At 36.3% G+C, this 24,271-nt stretch overlaps 1 long non-coding RNA gene and 1 pseudogene across 1 annotated transcript in view; one reads left to right on the plus strand and one right to left on the minus strand.

Annotated features, from left to right (window-relative positions):
• LOC138172941 (uncharacterized) overlaps positions 1 to 24,271 on the plus strand; it is a 150,944-nt gene that overhangs the window by 64,836 nt on the left and 61,837 nt on the right. The window lies entirely within an intron of this gene.
• On the minus strand, positions 8,532 to 19,049 carry LOC138172939 (methionine aminopeptidase 1-like; annotated as a pseudogene).

The raw sequence follows: 24,271 nt of genomic DNA on the forward strand, positions 1-24,271 counted from the left end.
TCTCTCTCTCTCTCTCTCTCTCTCTCTCTCTCTCCTCTCTCTCCCTACCTACCTGCCCATCTGTCTGCCTCTATATCTGTCTATCTATCTATCTATCTATCTATCTATCTATCTATCTATCTAGTCTATCTATCTGTCTATCTACCTATCTATCCTCACACATATACACACATACAACACCCATGCATATATAGGTGTATATACATAAACATATACATATATGTATACACACATAAATACATACAGAAGGCACAGGGTGAGTTGAATATTAAGGGATGATATAAACAAAAATAAAAATAAGTAGTGATAAAGTAATGTACTGAAAGGGGGAGAAGGGGAGAGGTAGAATGGGGTAAATCATCTCACATAAAAGAGAAAGAAAAATATTTTTTATAAGAGAGAGGAAGAAGCAAGAGCTGAGAGGCAATGAGTGAAACAACATCATTGGATTTGGATTAAGGAGGGAATCACATAGATACCCAATTGAATATGAAAATATATCTTACCATACAGGAAAATAAATGGGCAGTGGATATAAGAAGGGGGCTGATGGAATAGAGGGGAAATGGGGAGAAAAGATAATCAGCAGTAAACTCTTTTGGGTAACTGCAGGGTCAAAGGAGAGAATAGAATAAATGGGGGGCAGGATACGATGAAGGGAAATATAGTAAGTTTTTTCACAACATGACTGTTTGGAAATGTTTTGTATCACTACACCTAAGTAACCTATATTGAATTGTTTTTCCTCTCAATGAGGGTGGATGGGGAGGGAAGAAGGGAGAAAATATGGAAGTCAAAGTTATAAAACTAATGTTAAAAATTGTTTTACAAATAACTGGGGAAATATGATATATAAGTAATGGTGTATAGAAATCTATTTTGCCCTATCTAATGTAATGCCAAACAAAGGCCACTTCCTAAGGTTCAAAATATCAGCGTAGGTGCTCTCCATTTTATTAAGTGAAAAATGAAGAACAGAGAAGATCAAATTATGCCATCATTCAAAATAAAGCATTTACTAAGTGTGATTCAATAATCTCCAAGTACTACCCAATTTAATCAAGTACTACCCACCCTATGACATTACATTACATTAATCAATTACAAAGACCCTGTTCTAAATACTACTCTACCCCTAGGCTGTAGCTTCATTTAGTCCATCACAAAGCCATTCTTCTCAAATGGAGATTAGTTTCCAATCATAAGTAAAGTACATTCATTTGTTCAATCACAGAGCACAAAATGGTCAAAAGTTCCCCACCCCTGGATCACAACTGAATCTACCCAGAGTTACAGCAAGCTTTAGCACAGTACTTAATACTCAAATGGAGGTCTTTTCTTCATCTTGACACAAGGCAAGTTCTCAACAATCTTTGTTCCTGGGGAGACAAAGCTTAGCAAGGCCACAAGATACATTGCCAGTCTCTTCATTAATTCAACTTCTGTCTGCAGAACAGTCCTAGGACCCCTGAAAACATTAGCAAAACTGTCTTACAGGATTTCTGTAAACATACAACAAGAAAATTCAGGGCTTCTGAACCAACACCAAGGTTCAAAAGCCTTCTGTAACAACAGCACTGTCCTCACCAGTGGACAGTATTCAAACTCTGTCTGCAGAACAGTCTGAGTAGCTCTGAACCAACAGCAAGGTTCCCAGACATCTGCAACAACAGGACTGTCCCTTCACCAGTGGACAAATCTGGCAAAACAACATCAGAACAGACAGACAAAGTACCAGCATAACAGCCATGTCTCCTCAGTCCTTGGCAGCTCTGGGTGGCAGCTCTCAAGTTCCTGGGCAATTCAAAGTGGCCCTCGGCAATCCTCTCAGTCTCTCTCTGCCTCCAAATGTGCTATTTCCAAAAAGTTCTTCTGCCTCTCTCTTGTGTCTCTCCAAATCTATGTCACCAGCTCCTCCCAGGTGAGCACTCTCTTTTCTCATCAACAAGTCCATCCTACAAGTGGGATTAACAAGCTCTGGGTTTTAACACAATGAAACCCCAAACCAAGCCAATACAGGGGAATGTTTAAATGCCATTACTATTAAACCCTATAGGAAAACAAAAGAGAAGGAGATAAGAGAAACAGGGGGTGATAAAAGGGTGGGCATTTTGGGGGAAGGGATAATAAGAATGCATGCCATCTTTGGATAGGAGAAGGGGAGAAATGGAAAGAAACTTTGGAACTCAAAATCTTGTAGAAGTGAATACTGAAAACTAAAGATAATTAATATGTTCAAGAGCAGAAAAGAAAGCAAGGATGATCATTTTTCCATGTTACAGTCCTTCACAAACTTCAGGTGTGCAATCATGTAACCTCATTGTTTTTTTGTGCTTTTTGGAGGTCAATTAGGGTTAAGTGACTTGCTCAAGGTCACACGGCTAGTTTTTGTGTTAAGTGTCTGAGACCAGATTTGAACTCAGGTCCTCATGACTCCAGGGCTGATGTTCTATTCACTGCACCACCTAGGTGCCCCATAAGGCTGACATAATATACTATATTGTATTGTTACTTTACTTTTTTTTGGAGGGACAATTGGGGTTAAATGATTTGGCCAAAGCCACATGGCTAGTAAGTGTTAAGTGTTAAGCCAGATTTGAACTCAGGTCCTCCTGACTCCAGAGCTGATGCTCTATTCAATGTACCACCTAGCTGACCCTCTTTTTTTCGATGGGTTAAATATCCAAAGTTCCTTTAACAGATACCCATACTTTTTTTGAACAAGTTTGAGCATTATTATTTTCTTTTTTATGCTTTTTGGAGGGGGCAGGGGAGGGCACTTGGTGTTAAGTGACTTGCTGAAATTCACATGGATAGTTTTTTGTGTCAAGTGTCTGAGGCCCAATCTGAATCGAGGGCCTCCTGATTCCAGGACCATTGCTCTACTAACTGCACCACCTTGTCAACCCAAGCTTGAGAATTATAATCAATTATTTTTAATCTAATTTCAATGTATAATCCAAAGCACCCTATTGCTTCAGGAGTCAAAAGTATCTCAAGATGATCTCCAACTGAGCAATTTGAAACTATGCCCAAAGGGAATAGATAAAACTGTGCATACCCTTGATTTAGTGATACCTCTAATAGATCTCTAATGCAAGAATATCAAAAAAGGGAAAAGGGAACTATTTCTATGAAAATATTCATAGCAGCTCTTTTTGAGGGAGTTAACTTCAAATCAAGAGGATGCTCATCAATTGAGAAATGGTTAAACAAGCTATGTTATATAATTGTGATGGAATATTATTGTGCTATAAGAAATAATGAGCAGGATGATTTCAGAAAAACCTGGAAAAACCTTCATGAAATGATGTTGAGTGAAGTGAGCCAAACCCGAGAATTTTGTACACATTATCTGCAATATTTTACAAGGAAGAATTGTGAATGGTAGCTTTCTCATCAGTATAATGATCCAAGAAGCATGCTATCTACCTCCAAATTTATATGTCTTCAAAGATTTTCTTTTTCTTCTGAAATCATCTTCCTTGTTATTTCTTATAGAAAAATAATATTCTATCACAATCATATTCCACAACTTATCCACTCATTCTTAAATTGATGGACATTCCCTCAAATTCTATATTCTTCCCACCAGAATGTTTGTACGTATTCAAAACTCCATCAACAATGCATTTAAATTTCACATTTTCCACAACACTTCCATCACTAATCATTCTTCTATTTCTGTCATTTATCCAATTCAATGGGTATGAGATGCTACCCCAGAATTATTTTAATTTGCATTTCTCTTCTCAACAATGAGAGCATTTTAATGTGATTATTAATACTTATGATTACTTATAAAAATTTATAGACTGAGGAATGTCTCTTATTTTTATGCATATGTATCAGTTCCCTTTAATTTTAAGAGATGAGGCATTTTCAGAGAAAGTTGCTACAAATTTTTATTTTATTTCTAATTTTAGATTCATTATTTTTGTTTGTGCAAAGCCTTTTACTTTCCTGAAATCGTTTTTTTTTTCCATTTTGATTTCCATTATCCTCTACATGATTGGTTTGATGAAAATCTCTTTCCATTTCCATAGATTGGAAAGGTACTTTTCTATCCTCCTTTAATTTACTTGTGATATCTCTTTTTTTCTTTAAGTCATTGTAGCAGCAAGCACCCCAAGGGTCCTCAGGTTTTGCTGCCACCACAGGTTCTTGGATCTGCTTTGATAAAGGAAAGCAACTCAAAATGGGTTAACAAGCTTACTTTAATCAGCCAGACATATATCGTTTACCTTGTTCAGGGGAAAAGGTCAGCACCCCGAACCTCAAAGTACACAGACAGAATTATCAAGACAGAAACAGATCTAGTAGACAAATTTCAAACTGTCCAACCATTACATCCATACCCAGTCAACATCTGGGTTTTTTCAATGCCGGGGGGCTCAGGAAAATGGCTTCCCAGAATCCATATCAAATCACAGAATACTTCTCAAAGTGAGCCCCAAAACAAAGCTACACATCAGGGCTTATATAGCCTTCTCTTGGCTCAGAGAATGTAACAACCTTATTGACCCACTGGCCAACCAAGAAGTATCTACTGAAGAACAAGCCTCCCACCCCAGGCTCCAGGTGCACTTTAGCCTAGGGGCAGGGAAGATCTTTAAATTTGCATTTCCATTACATTCGGCCCCAAGATCTTTCATGCCCATAGCATAGACAATTTACAAATTTGCATTTCCATTACAGTCATATATTTTTTTTGAATTTATCTTGGTATACAGTTTGAGATGATCATCTATACCTAGAGTCTTATAAAAAGGCTTCCAATTTTCCCAGAAAATCTTTGTCAAATTGTAAGGTTTTACCACAAAAACTTTAATCTTTGTGTTTGCCAAAGGTTATTGTTATTTACTTCTGCATATTGTGTACCTAATCTATTCAAATGATCTACCACAATTTCTTAGTCAGTATCAAATTGTTTTAATGAATACTGTTGTGAAGTATAAGTTGTAATCAACTACTGCTGGGTTGTCTTCTGTGTGTGTGTGTGTGTGTGTGTGTTATGTGTTTCTCCACCAACAATTGTGACTTTTTTTCCTTTGGTTTAAATGTTATTATTTTTCTTAGCTCTATAAAATGATTTTTGATAGTTTGATTGATAAGATACTGTATAAGTAAAATAATTTAGGTAGATTTGTATTTTTATTAGTTTGGCTTTGCCTAATCATGAGTAATTAATATGTATCCAGTTTTGATCTTAATTTTTTTGAAAAAAAAAAGTGTTTTGTAATTGTCTTACTATAGTTTCTTTTCTCGTATTCCAAGTATTTTACGTTTGCTACAATTATTTTAAGTGGCATTTCTATTTCTGTCAGTTCCTTCTCTGTTTTGTTGGTAGTGTATAGAAATGTTGGTGATTTTTGTGGGTTCATTTTAACACCTGCAACTTTTTATCATTTCAACTGTTTTTTTTTCCAACCTGGTTCTCCAAAGTTATCTAAGCACACCATAATCTACAAAGATTTATAGTTTTTTTTTCCCTCATAGCTAACCTATTCCCCTCTAATTTATTTTTCTTTCCTTACTGCTATCACTAGCATTTCTGACTCACTATTGAGTAGCAGTGGGGAAAATGGACATCCATGCATCAACCCTGATCTTAATGGGAAGATTTCATTTATCCCAATTTCAGAAAATATCTACTCTTGGTTTTATATAAATACTACTTATTTTTAAGAAAGATCCCATTCTTATATTTTCTAGTGTTTTTTAATAAAAATGGATGCTGTATTTTCTCAAAAGCTTTTTCTGCATCTATTAATATTATGATTTGTTATTGATATGGTCAATTATGCTTGTAATTTCCTGAATATTGTACTACTATTGCATTCCTGCTATATTATCTTAGCAATATATTGCTGCAATTTCCTTTTTTGCATTTTATTTAAAATTTTTGCATTGATATTTATTGACTTGGTTGTACAGTTTTTCTGTGTTTTTACTGTCCTCAGGTTAAGTGTATAAACCATATTTATGCCATAAAATAATTTTGTGGAACACAATTGCATATTTTTAAAAATTATTTTATATTATTAGAATTAGTTATTTTTTCAATATTTGACAGTATTCAATTGTAAATGCATGTGGCCGGGTGGATTTTTTTTTCTTAGCAAACTTATTGATGACTCGTTCAATTTATTTTTAAAAGTTACAGTTTTTTATTCTATTTCTTCATCTGTTTATCTGGACAGTTATGTTGTAAGTATCTATCCATTTCATTTAGGTTGTTAGTTTTACTGGTATATAATTGGACAAAATAACCCCTAATAAGTGATTTAATTCCCTCTTCATTCATAGCATATTGACTTTCGAATTTCATTATTGACACAAGTAAATTGGTTTTCTTATTTTATAGACAGATTAACCAGTTTTGTATTTATTTTATTATTTTCCTCCCATTAAGCCAGATATTAGTTTTATTTATCAGTTCATTTATTAACTTTCAATTTTATTCATCACTCTTTTGATTTTCAGGATATCTATTTTGTTATTTAATTGTGGATTTTCAATTTTCTTCCTCTTCTACCTCTTTTGTTGCTGTTGTTGGATGCCCTTTATTTGGTTTGGTCTTTCTTTTATTGATGTACACATTTGGAGACATAAATTTCCCCTAAGTACCATTTTTGGCTGCATCTCACAAATTATAGCATGTTGTGACATGTTGTAATTCTCTCTTTTTTTTAATTCTTTAATTTATTAATTTGTTTTTTTCCTTTTACTTTTAAGGATTCAATCCCCAAATTCCTTAATTTTCACTTTTTGTCCCCCTCCCCCCCCCCCCCCCCGCCATGGCAGCTTATAATCAAGTATAGGATCTGTAAATACTTTCACATTATACAATGGTCAGGTTGTAAGAATGGATTGTACCAGCTGGAATGAATAATGGTAAAGGGGACATAAAATCAGGTATTTTTCTTCCACCTGGATATAAATTAAGTTCTTTCTAGTTCTTTCTATGGATACACATTTTTCTCTCCATCATGCATCTTTTGGGATTGACTTATATCCCTGCATTGTTGAGAAGAGTCCAGTCTATCAAAGTTGGTCATCACACATACGTTGTGTCTGTAATTGTGTACAAATTTCTCCTGGTTCTACTCTTCTCACTCATCATCAGTTCTTTTAAGCCCCTCCAGGTAAATACGAAGACTGCCTGTTCCCCGTTTCTTACAGCGCAATAATATTCCATAACATGCATATTCTACAACTTGTTCAGCCATTCCCCAATTGATGGGCACCCCCTTAATTTCCAATTCTTTGCCACAACAAAAAGAGCTGCTATAAACATTTTTGTACATATGGGTCTTTCTCCCATTTCTATGATCTCTTTGGGATATAACCCTAGGAGTGGTATTGCTGGATCAAAGGGTATGAAAGTATTTATAGCCCTTTGGGCATAATTCCAGATTGCTCTCCAGAAAGGCTGGATCAGTTCACAATTCCACCAACAATGCATTAGTGTTCCAGTTTGTCCACATCCTCTCCAGCATTTGTCATTTTCCTGTTTTGTCATCTTAGCCAATCTGACTGGTGAGATGTGGTACCTCAGAGTTGTTTTGATTTGCATTTCTCTAATCAATAGTGAATTAGAGCATTTCTTCATGTGCTTATAGATAGCTTTAATTTCTTTCTCTGAAAACTGCCTGTTCATATCCTTTGAACATTTATCAATTGGGGAATGACTTGTATTCTTATAAATTTGAATCAATTCTCTGTGTATTTTAGAGATGAGTCCTTTGTCAGAGACATAGGTTGTAAAGATTCTTTCCCAATTTCCCACCTCCCTCTTAATCTTGGTTACATTGGCTTTATTTGTACAGAAACTTTTCAATTTCATGTAGTCAAAATTATCCATTTTACATTTTATAATGTTCTCTAATTCCTGTTTCATCATAGTCATTCCCTCTCCACAAGTCTCATAGGTAAACTATTCCTTTTTTAGCAGACTGCTTACAGTATCAACCTTTATACCTAGATCATGAACCCATTTAGACTTGATTTTTGGTATATGGTGTTAGATAATGGTCTATGTCCAGGTTCTGCCATACTATATTCCAGTTTTCCCAGCAGTTTTTGTCAAACAATGAGTTCTTATCCCAAAAACCAGGGTCTGGGGGTTTATCAAACAATACATTACTGTAGTCGTTGACTTCTGAATCTCATGTGCCTAATCTATTCCATTGATCCACTCCTCTATTCCTCAGCCAGTACCAAGTAGTTTTGATGACTGCTGCATTATAGTATTGTCATTCTCTTTTATGAAATTATTGGCAGTTTCTATTTGTTGTTTGACCCCGTATTTTTTTTTTTGAGAAGAGAATTTTTTTTATTATTCAATGATTTTTGAGACCCACAGCAAGCTCTTGAAGGTACACACGCCCAAAGCTGTATTCTTCTCCTAGCTACAGACAATGACATCAAAACAAATGACAAAATACCGTCCGCTATTCTGTACTCTTAATAATATGCACACAGTACAGTCAAAAGACAGCATTTAGAGTTGTCAGTCATCTCAGAACTTAAAACTGGGACATGAAATGAGGGCGCACACCATCTAGTGTGTGGGTTAAGATTTCACAGCCAGTGTCCTTGACCAGCAAGGTGTGTTCAAACTGCACTGACAACTTCCAGTCTCTCTCTCTCTCTCTTTTTAAAAATTAATTTGTTTACTTTTAGTTTACAAGATTAATTACCACAACTCCTTGAGTTTCAAATTTTCTCTCCCCTCCTCCCCCATGGCTGCATACAATCAAGTATAGTATATGCAAATACTTTCACATAAGGCATTAGACAGGTTATAAAGAAGGATTGTAACAGATGGAATAAAGAATGAGAGAGGAAACAAAACCAAACAAGAAGACGAAAAAGGGCAGGTAGCTTACTTCAATGTGATTCAATCTCCATCCTTTCTCTCAATGTAAACATTTCTCTCCAACATGAGTCTTTTGACTTATGTATCTGGATTGCTGAGAAGAGTCCAGTTTAACAAAGTTGGTAGTCACACATACGTTATGTGTGTAATTGTGTACAAATTCCTCCTGGCTCTACACTCTCACTCAGCATCAGTTCAGTATAAGCCTCTCCATGTAAATATGAAGTCCATCTGCTCCTCATTTCTTATTGCACAATTCTATTCCATAACATGCATATAACACAACTTGTTCAGCCATTCCCCATTTGATGGGCACCCCCTTAATTTCTAATTCTTTGCTACCACAGAAAGAGCTGCTATAAATATTTTTGTACATATGGGTCTTTTTCCCAATCCTATGATCTCTTTGGGATACAACCCTAGAAGTGGTATTGCTGGGTCAAAGGGTATGAAATTATACGTGCCCCTTTGGGCATAATTCGAGATTGCTTTCCAGACTGGTTGTATTGTTCACAATTCCACTAGCAATGCATTATTGTTCCAATTTGTCCACATCCTCTCCAGCATTTATCATTTTCCTGTTTTGTCATCTTTGGCAACCTGACTGGTGAGATGTGGTACCTCAGAGATTTTTAATTAGCATTTCTCTAATCAATAGTGATTTAGAACATTTCTTCATGTGAATAGAGATATCTTTAATTACTTTCACTGAAAACTGTCTTTTCATATCATTTGACAATTTATCAATTGGGGAACGACTTGTATTCTTATAGATTTGGCTCAATTCTCTGTATATTAGAGAAATGAGTCCTTTATCAGAGACATAGGTTGTAAAAATTCTTTCCCAATTTCCCACCTCCCTCTTAATCTGTGTTACATTGGCTTTGTTTGTGCAGAAGCTTTTCAATTGAATGTAACCAAAATTATCCATTTTGCAGTTTATAATGCTCTCTAATTTCTGTTTAGACATACTTTCCCTCTTTACAAATCTAACAGGTAAACTATTTCTTTTTTTTACTACCTTTTTATTTTTCAAATGCTTTATTAATTTATGATTTACATCATTCTTTTCCACCAGATGCTGAATTGCAAATTTTCTTCCCATTTTCCCCTAGCCAACACCCCAAAATAGTAGTCCCAAAGGATATGCCCTCCTCCAATCTGCTCTCTCTCATATTTTCTCCCATACCAATTTCTACTTTTCCAATGGATCTCTATGCCCCAGTGCCTGTATATCTTTTTTTCCCCAATTACATGTAAAATAGTATTAATAATAGTGTATATATATATATATATATATATATATATGTGTGTGTGTGTGTGTGTGTGTGTGCATTTGAATATTTGATTTTAGAACTTTGAATTCCACATTCATTCCCTTCCTCCCTTGTCACCCACTCTTACTGGGAAGATAAGCAGTTCATTATAGCTTGTACGTTTGTGGCTAATGAAAAACAATAACATAGTGGATATATTATAAAAGACTGCCTATATCTTGCTCCCTCCTAACCCACCTCCCACATGTTCTATTCTCTACTTTGATCGCATCCCTTTTCAAAAGTGGGTGCTTCCAACTTCCCTCCTACCCAGCCTGCCCTCCCTTCCATCATGCCCCTTCTCATCCACTTCCACTTCTACTCTCCTGGAGGATGAGATGCCCTATTTAGCGTGTATGTGATTCCCTCGTCAAGCCAAATTCAATGGGAATAAGGTAGACACATTCCCTTTTGCCTTCCTATTCTTTCCCTCCATAATAACTATTTTCTCTTGCCTCTTCTATATGAGATAGTTTACCCTATTCTGTTTCTCCCCAACTTTTCTCATTATATTCCTCTCTCACCTCTTAATTTGACTTTTTAAGTATAATATCTTCCTGTTAAATTGGTCCTGTGCCCTCCATGTATACCAGTAAACATAAATGCACACATTCATGTATGTATTCATATGCCCATATACACTCATATATATATATATATACATATACATATATATATATATATACATACACACACAAACATACACATATATATTCCCTTTAACTACTGAGAAAAGTTTCATAGGTTACAATTATTTTTTTCCAGGTATGAATGTTGATTGTTCAAATTTGATAAGTTCCTTAGGATTTCTTTTCCCTGTTTACTTTCTCATGCTTCCCTTGCTTCTTGTATCTGAATATCAAATTTTCTATTCATCTTTGTTTTTATTTTTTCAGCAAGAATGCTTGAACGTCCTCTATTCCACTGAATGACCATATTTTCCCTTGAAACATGATACTCAGTTATGCTGGGTAGGTGACTCTTGGTTTTAATCCCATCTCCTTTGACCTCCGGAATATCATATTCCAAGCCCTTCAATCCCTCAGTGTAGAAGCTGCCAGATCCTGGGTTATCCTGATTCTGTTTGCACAACATGCAAATTGTTTCTTCCTGGCTGCTTTTGATATTCTCTCCTTAATCTGGGAATTCTGGAACCTGGCTATAATATTCCTAGAAGTTTTCTTTTTGGGACTTTTTCAGGAGGTGATCGGCAGTTTCTTTCAACCTTTATTTTGCCCTCTGGTTCTAAAACATCAGGTCAGTTTTCTTTGAGAATGTCCTGGAGGATGATTTCTAGGTTCTTACTTTGATCATGGCTTTCAGGTAGTCCAATAATGTTTAAATTATATCTACTGCATCTATTTTCTGGGTAAGTGGTTTTTCCCATGAGATATTTCATATTGCTTTCTATTCTTTCTTTTGTTTGGGTCTGTTTAACAGTATCTTGATTTCTAGTAAAGTCATTAGCTTCCATTTGCTCCAATCAAATTCTGAAGCAATGATTCTCCTCATTGAGCTTTTGAGATTCTTTTTCCATCTGCCACATTCAGCTTTTTAAGGCATTTTTCTCCTCATTGCCTTTTTGAGCCTCTTTTGCTATTTGAGTTAGCCTATTTTTTAAGGTATTGTTGTCCTCAGTCAGGCTGTTGACTTTCATTTCATAATTTTCTTTCATTGTTCTCATTTCTCTTCCCAATTTTTCCTCCACTTCTCTTATCTGCTTCTTAAGTCCTCTATAGCTTGTAACCAGCTCAAATTTTCCTTTGAAGCTTTTGGTGCAGGAGTTCTGACTTCACTGTCTTCCTCCTTTTCCATGCTTTGCTCCCTTTTGTCCACAAATTAGGAGTGTAATTTTGGGATATTCTGTCTGCTTCATTTCCTTTGCCTGGTCATGTCACCCCTCAGTCACTTGACCCCTGGGCTTTTTGCCACAGTAGGACTCTGACACCAGAAGGGGGGGCTTTTGTCCTAAGTGCTGGGGTTTTCTCAGCTGCCAGAGGTATTAGATTGGTGCTCTCTCTGAGATCTCCACAAGCTCTGGCAAGCTGGGCACACAGCCCAGGACCTCCACCCTATACTGCAATCCAGATCCAAGGTTAAAGCAAGAGCGATTACCCCTCATCCTGGTGCTTGGTCCCCTTACAGTCTGTAGGCCAGGAGCTCACGCTGCTACATGACGCTGGCTGGCTGTGCTGGCCATCTCAGAGGCTGCTCACCTAGTGGTCAAAAGGCATGCACTCCTTTCCTAAAGTCCAGACTGCACTGTCCTCTCACTTTGTCCTTCACATATATGTGTTGATAATTATGTAAAGGGCTACAGCTGGTGCTGATCTGGAGTCCCTCTGCCTGGCAGCCAAAGCCTTGGTGTGGGTCTGGGCTCAGCAAGCAGAGCACTGAGCTGGCCGATTACTCCTGGACTGCTGGGCTGTACCCAGTGGGAGGTTAGCTTCTCTGTGTCATGTTGTGGGTTCTGCAGCTCCAGAATTTTTTCAGAGTCCCCTTTTTACATGGATTGGGGAAGGTGGAAGCCAGAGCAGTGGGGAGGTCCTGCTTCTACTCTGCCATCTTGACTCCTTAAACTATTCCTTTTTTTTTTCTTTTTCCCAGATAGCTTACAGTATCAACCTTTATACCAGATCACACACCCATTTAGACTTGATTTTGGTATATGTTGTTAGATAATGGTCTATGCCCAGTTTTTGCCATACTATATTCCAGTTTTCCCAGCAGTTTTTGTCAAATAATGAATACTTTTCCCCAAAACTGGTGTCTTTGGGTTTATCAAACAATAGATTATTATAGTCACTGCCTACTGAATCTCGTGTGCCTAATCTATTCCATTGATCCACTACTCTATTCCTTAGCCAGTAAAAAGCAATTTTGATGACAGCTGCTTTATAATACATATTGAAATCTGGTATAGTTAGTCCACCTTCCCTATCATTTCTTTTCATTAATTCCTTTGATATTCTAGACAATTTATTCCTCCAAATCAATTTTGTTACTATTATTTCTAGCTCTATGTAGTACGTTTTTTTGGTAGATTGATTGACATGGTACTAAATATGTAATTTAATTTAGGTAAAATTGTCATTTTTATTGTATTACCTCGATCCAGCCACAAGTAATTGATATTTTTCCAATTAGTTAGATCTGTCTTAATTTGTTTGAAGAGTGTTTTGTAGTTGTGATCATATAGATGCTGGGTTTGTTTTGGCAGGCAGATTCCCAAATATTTTATAATGTCTACAGTAACTTTAAATGGGATTCCTCTTTCTATCTCTTGCTGTTGAATTTCAATAGAAATATATAGGAACGCCCAGGATTTATGTGGGTTTATTTTATATCCTGCAACTTTGCCAAATTTATTTATTGCCCCAAGTAGTTTTTTACTTGATTCTCTTGGATTTTCTAAGTCAATCATCATATCATCTGCAAAGAGTAATAGCTTGGTCTCTTCTTTGCCTAATTTGATTCCTTTGATTTCTTTTTCTTCTCTAATTGCTACTGCTATCATTTCTAGTACCAGATTGAATAAGAGGTGTGATAGTGGACACCCTTATTTCACCCCTGATCTTATTGGAAATGCTTCTAGCTTATCCTATTACATATAATATTTGCTGATGGTTTTAAATAGATGCTACCTGTTATTTTAAGTAAGGCTCCATTTATTCCTATACTTTCTAGTGTTTTTAATAAGAATGGATGTTATATTTTGTCAAAAGTCTTTTCTGCATCTATTGAGATAATCATGTGGTTTCTACTAGTTTTATTGTTGACATGATCAATTATACTGATGGTGTTCCTAATATTAACCATCCTTGCATTCCTGGAATAAATCCTACCTGATCAAAGTGTATTATTCTTGAGATAAGTTGCTGTAGTCATTTTGCTAATAATTTATTTAGAATTTTTGAATATATATTCATGAGGGAGATCAGTCTATGGATTTATTTCTCTGTTTCATCTCTTCCTGATTTAGGTATCAGTACAATATTTGTGTCATAAAAAGAATTTGGTAAGTTTTTTTCTTCACTAATTTTTCCAAATAGTTTCTAGAGTATTGGAATCAATTGCTCTTTATACGTTTGATAGAATTCACTAGTAAATCCATCTGGCCCTGGAGATTTTTCCTAGGGAGTTAACTGATGGCTTCCTCAATTTCTTTTACTGAGATGGGTTTATTTAAGTGATATCCTTCCTCTTCAGTAAATCTAGGCAACGTTTATTTTTTTTTAATCTTCATCCATTTCCCAAAGATTATCAAATTTATTTGCACATAATTGGGAAAAATAACTCCTAATTATTGTTTTTATTTCCTCTTCATTGGTGGTAGATTCACCCTTTTCATTTTTGATACTCATAATTGGTTTTCTTTTTTTATCATATTGACTGTCTATAAATTTTATTGTTTTTTTTTCATAAAACCAGCTCTTAGTTGTATTTATTAATTCAATTGTTTTCTTAATTTGGATTTTATTAATCTCTCCTTTGGTTTTCAATATTTCTAATTTACTATTTAATTTGGGTATTTTAAATTTCTTCTTTTACTAGGTTTTTCATTTGCATGCCCAATTCCTTGACATCCCTTTTCTCTAAGCTAATCATGTATGCTCTCCCAGATATAAACCTTGCCCTAAGAACTGCCTTTAATGCATCCCACAAATTTTGGTATGTTGTCTCATTAATACCATTCTCTTGAATGAAATTAGTAATTGTTTCTGTAATTTCTTGTTTGACACACACATTTTTTAGGATTAAATTGTTCAATTTCCAATTAGATTTTTGTCTGTCTTTCTATGGCCCTGTATTTTTTTAATTAATTTATTTTTAAAAAGCATCTGGGGTTAAGTAGCTTGCTCAAGGTTACACGGCCAGGTGTTTCTGGGTGGGTGGTAAGTGTCAGATCCCGGATTCGATCCCCAGGTCATCCCAAACCTGGGGCCAGTGCTCTTACTCACTGTGCTCCCTGGCCGCCCCTCCATGGCCCTTTATTGCATATAATTTTTATTGCATCATGATCTGAGAAGGATGCATTTAATATTTTTGCCTTACTGAACAAAATTGTGAGGCTTTTATGCCTTAGAACATGGTCAATTTTTGAGTATGTGCCATTAACCACTGAGAGCAATGTATATTTCTTTTAATCCCCATTCAGTTTTCTTTAGAGATCTATGATACCTACCCACTCTAAAATTCTGTTCACCTTTTTAACTTCTTTCTTGTTTATTTTGATTTTGGATTTATCGAGTTCAGAGAAGGGGAGATTTATGTCTCCCACTACTATAATTTTGCCATCTATTTCTTCCTCTAATTCCTTTACTTTCTCCTCTAGGAATTTGGATGCTATAACACTTGGTGCATATATGTTAAGTAATGATATTGCTTCATTCGCAATGATGCCTTTTAGCATGGTATAGTTTCTTTCCTTATCTCTTTTAATTAGATAATTTTTTTTGATTTTGCTTTATCTGACATAAGAATTGCACCCCCAGTTTTTTTTTTTTACTTTAGCTGAGGCATGATATATTTTACTCCACCCTTTTAACTTTACCCTGTTTGTATCCCTCTGTTTCAGATGTGTTTCTGGTAAACAGCATATTGTAAGATTATGATTTTTAATCCATTTTGCTATCTGTCTTCATTTTATGGGAGAGTTCATTCCATTCACATTTACAGTTATGATTATTATCTGTTTCTTTCCCGTTTTAAAATCTCCCATTTTAATGCTTATATTTTTCTCCCCTTTTTCCTTCCCGGCCTTAATAGTTTTCCTTTTGACCACCAACTCCCTCAGTATTCCCTTAATAGCCCCCCTCCTCTTCCTTCCCTTCCCCCTTATTTCTTACTTTCCCTACTCACCCTCCCACACTTTTTGTATCCCTTTCCCCCTCCTACTGCCTGTAAGATATTTTTATACTTAATGAAGTATGCTATTTCTTCTTCTCACCAAAAGTGACAGGAACAAATCTCATGCAAACTCCTCACCCTCCCCTCTTTCCCTCTAATATGATACATTTTTTGTCTCTTCTCCATGGAGTCCTATGCTTAACTGCTTGTTATTCCCTCTTTGCAAAAGAACCAATGAGGGAAAAGCTCTTGTAATACTCATCTCCCTCCCTTCTTTTCCTCTGCTATATTGTTTTTATGGCTCTTTGTATGGCATAATTTACCCTTTTCCACTTCATTCATTCCTCTTCTTCCATTGCAGGCCCTTTGTAGCCCTTAATAAGATTTTGTTATTCATTATTTTGTGTATTTTATACTCATATCCTCTACTTGACTATAAACAGCTTGCTCTTTTTATATAACAGGGTGTTTGTGTGTGTGTGTGTGTTTTCTTTTTTATCTTTATATGTCCCTCTTGCATCTCTTAACTGGAGGTTGAATTTTCCATTGAGTTCTGGCTTTTTCATAAGGAAGGTCTGGAAATCTGTTATATCATTGAATGAACAACTCTTTGCCTGGACGAATATGCTCAGTCTCACTGGGTATGTGATTATTGGTTGTAACCCAAGCTCTTTTGCCTTCCGGAAAATTGAATTCCACTGCCTCCGATCTTTCAGTGTAGAGGCTGCCAAATTCTGTGTGATCCTCAATGTGTTTCCTTGATATTTGAATTGTTTCTTTCTAGCACTTGAAATATTTTCTCTTTTACCTAGTAGTTCTTGAGTGTGGCCACAACATTTCGAGGACTTTTCAATTTGGTATCTCTTTCAGGAGGTGTCTGGTGGATTCTCTTGATTTCTATTCTACCCTCAGGTTCTAGTATCTCAGGGCAGTTTTCTTTAATGAGCTCTTGGAGAATGTTGTCCAGGTTAATTTTTTCATTATGATTTACTGGTAGGCCTATGATTCTCAGGTTATCTCTCCTGTATCTGTTTTCCAGGTCAGTTATTTTTCAATTGAGATATTTTACCTCTTTTTCTATTTTTTTTTCATTCTTGTTTTTTTTGTTTGACTAATTCTTGGTTCCCCATAGAGTTATTTATTTCAATTTGGTTGATTCCAGTTTTTAGCAAATCATTTTCCTTGGTTAGTTTTTAAAACTTCTTTTCCATATCACACATTTTTCTTTTTAAGGAGCTGTTTTCTTTATCATAATGTTTTTCTAATTCTGTGATTTTGATTTTGAGAGACATTCATTTTGTCTTCTATCTATCTCTCTCATTCGGTTTTCAAAGTTCCTTGTGAGCTCATCTAGGAAAGCTTTCTGTGCTTGGGACCCATTTCCTGTTGATGTTTCAGCTGTGGGGTGTGGAGTCCACATTGTCTCCCTCTGAGTTTGGTTCCTCCCTCTAGGATAGTAGGACTACAGAGTCTTTGTAGTCTTTTTTCTACCCATTTTGAGGCAGGGTCCTAGCCATGCCCTTCCTCTAGGGTTCCCAAGCCTTTACTAATGAGGCTTTTGCCCTGGGGCAAGAGTTACTATGTTTTCAGGGGCAGGATGTGGGGGGAGTTGGAGCAGGTGGGGTTCACTCTGCCATCCTGGTACTTGGAGGTCCTGATGGGGGCTTTTTTTTTTAATTTCTGGGTATGAAGTGTTAGCCCCAGGAGTATTTGCTGTTCCAGAGAGGGGCCCTGCATTTGACTCTTATCTTGCTCTTTCCAGTCCCAGCCCTTTGGTGATAGGCCTGGTAGTGGCCCTTGTGGTTGGCGAGATGACCTGTCCCCCAAGTTGATCAGGCCTCCTCCCGGGCCTGCCTCTGTATGGCTGCTGCCTCCTGTGCCTGCCTCTGCCCCACTTCCCATCTCTTGTCACCGCTGTCCAACCATCTGTCCAGGATTCATCTTGTTATCCACCTTCACAAATCATGGGTTCAATTGTAAATACATGACCCGGCTTCATCACTCCAACAGCTTTATTTTTGGTATAATGTGGCACATTAGGGATTGTATGGAAAAGTTTATGGATTCCAGGTCCACAGTAGCTTTGAACAACTGAAAAATCATTTGCTTGGGTATCCTTCTTAATGATGTTTAACAGATTTCTGTATCAAATTCCAGGTTTCACTGCATCGCTTGCGTGAGACATGTGTCAGTTGTCTGAACCAGCTTTTTTGCACTCACCTCCACTTCTCTAACAAAAAATGTCTCATTCAGGTCCCCATGATAAACATTTCAATAGATAATTCATAACAATGTTGCCATCTTGCAATAGTCTCCTGTGTGGAATTCCTTGGCAGATTACTTCATTCACTGATGTACAACATGACTTGGGGAAACTATAATAATTCAGTGAAGTATAGCAAGTTCTTGCAATGCATGTTAAATGGACAGCATGGTCTATTTCTTCAGTAGTTAAACCTGGTTTAGCCATCGTTGCGGCCACATCCAACACTTCCCTCACAAGTCTACACACAAATCGCTTAACTTGTAAATCTTCAGAGGAAAGTATTTTTATTTGAGAAGTACATTTGAGAGCCTGTTCAGATTCAGACATTCCTAAAGGATGATCAGCATAATCAGGTCTCTGAATATAACTTGGCACTTGTCTAGTTGGCATCGGTGGATAATGTGGTCTAAGTTTACCAGTGTATCGATAACCTGTCCAAGGATCTGTGTTAATATCCACTTCCACCGTCCATGAAGAAACTTTATGCTTTGCTTTCTTGTGTAGTAACTTGTGAGTGACCCAGCTTCCCTTAAAACACTCCTGACAATAGAAGTAGGAGCCCTGGATGCCCAGATTGATGCAGGTGGGGCACTGCTGCTTGGCCTCCCTACTGCAGCTCACGGTCTCACACACCCGGCTCTCCACCGCTGCCATGCTGCCACTGTTTGGGCTACACGATGTCTGCGCTGCTGCCGCAGCCTCTACAGAGCCCGGCCTCAGCCTCAGCAGAGAACAGAGTTGGAGAGGCTGGCGGGGTGTGGGATCCAAGCCGGATGCTCTGCAGAGCCTGAGGACCCACTAATTTTTTTAAGGAACAGATGATTTAGGTTACATTTTATCCATTTATGTTTCTACCACCCTTTTTAAAATATAATTTTATTTCTTTATGATCTGAAATGTTTTACTTAATATTTTTACTTTTCTGAATTTGGTTGTGAAAATTTTTTTTGCTCTAATAGTCAATGTTTGTGAAAATGACAGCTGAGAAAAACCTACACTCCTTTCTTTTCCCACTCAATTTTCTCCAGATGTTTATCATATCTAACTTTTCTAAAAATTTTTTTTTATCTCCTTAACTTTTTATTATTTATTATTAGACCAATTTAGATATGAGAGGACAAATTTGAGGCCACACATTAGTATAGTTATACTGTCTATTTTCTCCTGTAATTAATTTAAGTTTTCCTTTAAGAATTGGATGCTATGCCATTTGGTGTACGTGTTTAACATTGATATTACTTCATTGACTAAGGGGTCTTTTATTTTTATTTATTTTAGGCAATCTGAGTTAAGTGACTTGCCTAAGATTACAGAGCTATTAATTGTTTTGGAATGAATCCTCCAGACTCCAGGGCCAGTACTCTATCCACTGTGCCAACTAGTTACCTCCCTATGGTGCCTTTTAGCATAAGTCGATGATAATTTTACTTTTTCTTTGTCTGAGATCATGGTAGGTACCGTTGTCTTTTTTATTTCAGCTGAAGCATAATAAAATCTCCTCCACTCCCTTATTTTAATTTTATATGTCTTTCTATTTCAAGTATGTGTCTTAAAACAACATATTGTTGGATTCTGGTTTCTGATCATTTCTGTTATCCACTTACATTTTAAAAGTGATTTTTTCCCATTAACATTCAGTTGTAGTTCTCCCTCCCATAAGAAAAAAAAATCATACAAATAATAATTGGCTTGAGTTCTAGATACATATTTATATTTTGGATGAATAGAAAATATGATGGCTCTGACTTTCAGGACACAAATAAAAGTGTGTGTATTTCTGATGTGATATCATTATGAAATATGGATCTTTAGGGATCAAGAAAGAAAGTATTGTGTGATTGGCAAAAAAAGATCAATAACAATTGTGTCAATATATAGTCAGTGTATCAGTGAGTTCAGTTAATTTAGAAAATAAGATAATACTATCAAATTAGATAATATTTACAAAGCACTTAGCACAGTGCCAGACACATAAAAAGTGTTTTTTTTTTTGTTTTTTCTCTCCCTCCTTCCAAAATTTAAAAGAGATTAAGCCAGTGGCAAATTATTTGAATTGTGGAACAGAAGATTCCAGTTCGTCCCGAGACCCAGAGAGAAAAACATTCTTGGGGGGGGAGGGTGAGAGAATTTCTACCTTTTTTTTTTGTCATCAGAAATAAGTGACCAAAAGCAGAAAACATACCTTAACATGAAGCAGAATGTAATAAACTGGAGACAAGCATTGGTTATTACAGACACGGAAATATGTGGAAATATTTCCACCCAAGGGAGGAAGATGCCTAAAAATGTCTAAACACTGCACCAGACAAGATGATCTTTGAACTCTTTTCTCACTCTAAATCTGTGATCTTGTGTCTCTTGAATATCTTTAATATTTGGTGAGTTCCTCTGTGTTACTAAAATAATATGTTGGCAGTCAGAAATCCACAGCTTAAGGTTTCCTTATGAAACCTGCCCTGACACTATTTCTGGCATTATGAAAAGAACACTGAACTTGGAATAAAAGAAACTGAGAATGAATTCAGTTTCTGTTATTTGACAGACAGGAAAGAAGCATTCATTAATTGTTTTGTACATTTCAAGCACTGTGGTAAGTTTTATGAATTCAAAACAAACAAAAAGGGAATTTCCCTCAGACAGCTTGCATTCTAAAGAGGAGATAAAATGAAAATGGTTTAGAGAGATTTTTGGTGGAGGGCATAATGTCTGTTTGGAGTGAGTCAAAAGCATAGCCAAGAGAAGAATAAAATATAACTGGCCTCAGTTTGTCCTCAAAATGGAGATCCCTAGGGAAAAAAGGAAAAAAAAAAAACATTGCCAGTGGGAAAGGAATATACCAAGATGAAAAATTCCAAGTTCCAATTGCTGAGGAAAATTTCAGGATGATAAATTATCTAATATAAATCATGAGGAATAAAATGGAGTCAGAAGTACTGCTAGGAAAGAAATGAAGTATTGGAAGTCTTATCCTAACCCCAAAATACCTTCCACCAAATAACTTAAGTACTTCCTACTTGTGAAAACATCGCAAGTTACTTAACGTTTATGGGCTTTGTTTCCTTCTATTTAAATTGAGAGGGCAGAGTAAAGAAAAAAGAATCAGGTCATTTTCTTATTGACAGAGAATTTTCTAATCTATTCATTGGATCTCTGAGAGTATTTTTGAAGCTCTCCCATGTATAATTATATAACAATATCCTCAACAGCTCTAATAACTTCTATCTTTTTCTGTACATCAAGGATAGGCATATCATTGCATTCAGTTTGCCTACAGATAGTATAAATATGAGTCCCTTCACTCTTTAGTTGTGACCCAGTTCTGACCCACTTTGACTAAATAAAATCATCTCCTGGCAGCCTACCTTCTGCCTCTAGAAGAATAGATATAAGGCTGAAAAAGTCCTTAGAGAGTAGTTACACTAACCTAATCGTAACTGATTCCCAGAGTTGTTCAATGGCTTGCACCTGAAGTGACAAAGTACAAATTTAAACTCAGTGCCTCTGATTCCCAAGAGAGAATTTGTTCCACTGTATAGCACTATTTCTAGGAATGCAGTTTTTAGAACTCATGTTCTATTTTAATAACTTCTTTATAGACAAATGTCATCACCATGTGAAAATAGGACATGAAAAATTATTCATCTCTTTATAGTTCTAGAGCTGGAAGGAACCTCAGAAGCTATCTAATAAAAAATCCCTTAATCTATAGATGAGAAAAAAAAAAACACCAAGAGAAGTGGCTTGCCCAACATTGCAAATTTAGGAGGTATGAAAGGCAGGTTTTGAACTCAGATTCTCTAACTCTGGAGTCATCATCCTCTTTAGTAAGAATAAACCATCATATATTTGGACCCCAAGCATGTCCTTTATCCACATGCTCTGTATTGGACTCATCTCTAATGAGTGTGTTTGTGAACCATCAGACTCTAAGTTACAGATGCATTCTGAGTCCCAGGGTATAGAGAAAACAAAATAGACATGGAAATTGTAGTCTTCTTAGCATTACCCATCATCCATCTTAGATAACTGGTCAGATTTCACTGGAAAAGTTATTGGTAGTAAAAGAATGGAGCATATAAAGGAAATATTGCCTGCTTTTCAGTGATGAGGGCAAGCACAGGAAGAAAAGATTATTGTATTGTTGCCACCAATCTAACAAGGAGCATTACATCTCTCACATAACATCATTATTTTATAAACTCAATGAGTGTATTTCATGGCTCTCCTTACCCCCCACAGGGAATCTAGAAGACTGAAAGCTCTCTGAAGCTAAGAGATGAAAGGCAAATTGTGTAAGCCCATTACCAGGTATGACTGAATTGAAACACACCAGTCCTTTACAGGTGAGGTTCCCATTAAAGTTTAAACCTGACTAGTAACTACCAATTCTCAGTATATAACAATGGGAATGAAAGTTACCAAGGGATTAGCAATCTATATACAGAGTACTAGTACATAAATATGTTCAATGAAATTATGTTGTTTTCAGTTAAAGCCTTGGGAAACTTAATGTTTTTAAAAATGACTTGAAGTGCTCCCATTAATAGCCTTGGAAAACATTACACTTTTCCAAACTAGCCATGTAACCTTGGGCAAGTTACTTAACCCCAACTGCCCTCCAAAAGACAAAAAAAGAAAATGCTGGGCATACATTTCTTTGGGGGCGGCCAGGTATTACAGTGAGTAAGAGCACCGGCCCCAGAGTAGGGATGGCCTGGTATCAAATCCGGGCTCAGACACTTAGCACCCACCCAGAAACACCTGGCTGTGTAACCTTGAGCAAGTTACTTAACCCCAATTGCTTAGGGGTGGCTAGGTGGCTCAGTGAGTAAGAGCACTGGCCCCAGAGTCATGATGACCTGGAATCAAATCTGGGCTGTTATACTTAGCACCACACCCAGAAATAACTGGCGGTGTAACCTTGAGCAAGTTACTTAACCCCGATTGCTTTAAAAAAAAATTACACTTTTCCCTCATCAGGGACGTGAAGCAAAGTACTTGTAATATGGGCTTTAAAATTTGGATCGGAATAACTACCCCTTATTTCCCCTGCACCATTTTTACTCAGTTTTGGCCCCAAATTGTTCCCTTGGAGGCCTTTAGGTTTGGGCAAAGAATTACCCTATCACAAATTCAGCCGCTAAGCCCTCAAATTTGGACACTGAACTGACATTAGTAGTGGTCCAGCCTACAGGACATGGACAGACATTATATGCATACTCCTGCAAGAGACATGCTTTCTGCATTAGTATTTACTCAACTTGCTTCCATTTTCCATTGAAAAGGAAAAAGAAAAGGGGAAGGTAACATAGAGCTGAAGGTGGAACAAAAAGGATAAAGTGGAGAGAATGTTGTATTTGCCATCGAAAGATATGGAAGACAGGCATTTGTGTCCTACTTGAGAAAAGTGATGGCTTTTTGTTTCTATTTATATACCCAACGGTTAGCACAGTGTTTATCACATACTGCTTAATACATATTTCTATCCATTCATTCATAAACTAAATGCTAATAGCAGGAGTTTATAGTAAGGGTGGTAAAAAACTGAAAACAAAGTAGGTAGCCATGGATTTGGTGATAGTTAAATAAATTGTGGTATGCAAATGCAATTAAATAATAAGAGTTCCAAAAAAAATAATCTAGATGAAAAATTCAGAGAAGTTGGGAAGATTTCTATGAAATCAATCAGAGTAATATAAATAATAAATCATAACAATCTATAAAATTTTGGTAAGCCCATAAAAGGAAAGAATAAAAAGACACTAAAAAACATAATTATAATCATCACACTTGTTTCCCCAAAAGAATTTGAAAATGTATCTTCTTCCTTTCATTCGAGAGATATTTGAAGATGTGAGATGTAGTCAGATTTGGTAGATGCATTCAATAGTTTTGTTGAACTGTCCTTTTCCTTCCTTCCTTCCTTCCTTCCTTCCTTCCTTCCTTCCTTCCTTC

This window comes from Petaurus breviceps, unplaced genomic scaffold, assembly GCF_028583685.1.
Source record: "Petaurus breviceps papuanus isolate PSGF00001 unplaced genomic scaffold, PetGlider_PUasm1.0 556, whole genome shotgun sequence".
Taxonomy (NCBI): domain Eukaryota; kingdom Metazoa; phylum Chordata; class Mammalia; order Diprotodontia; family Petauridae; genus Petaurus; species Petaurus breviceps.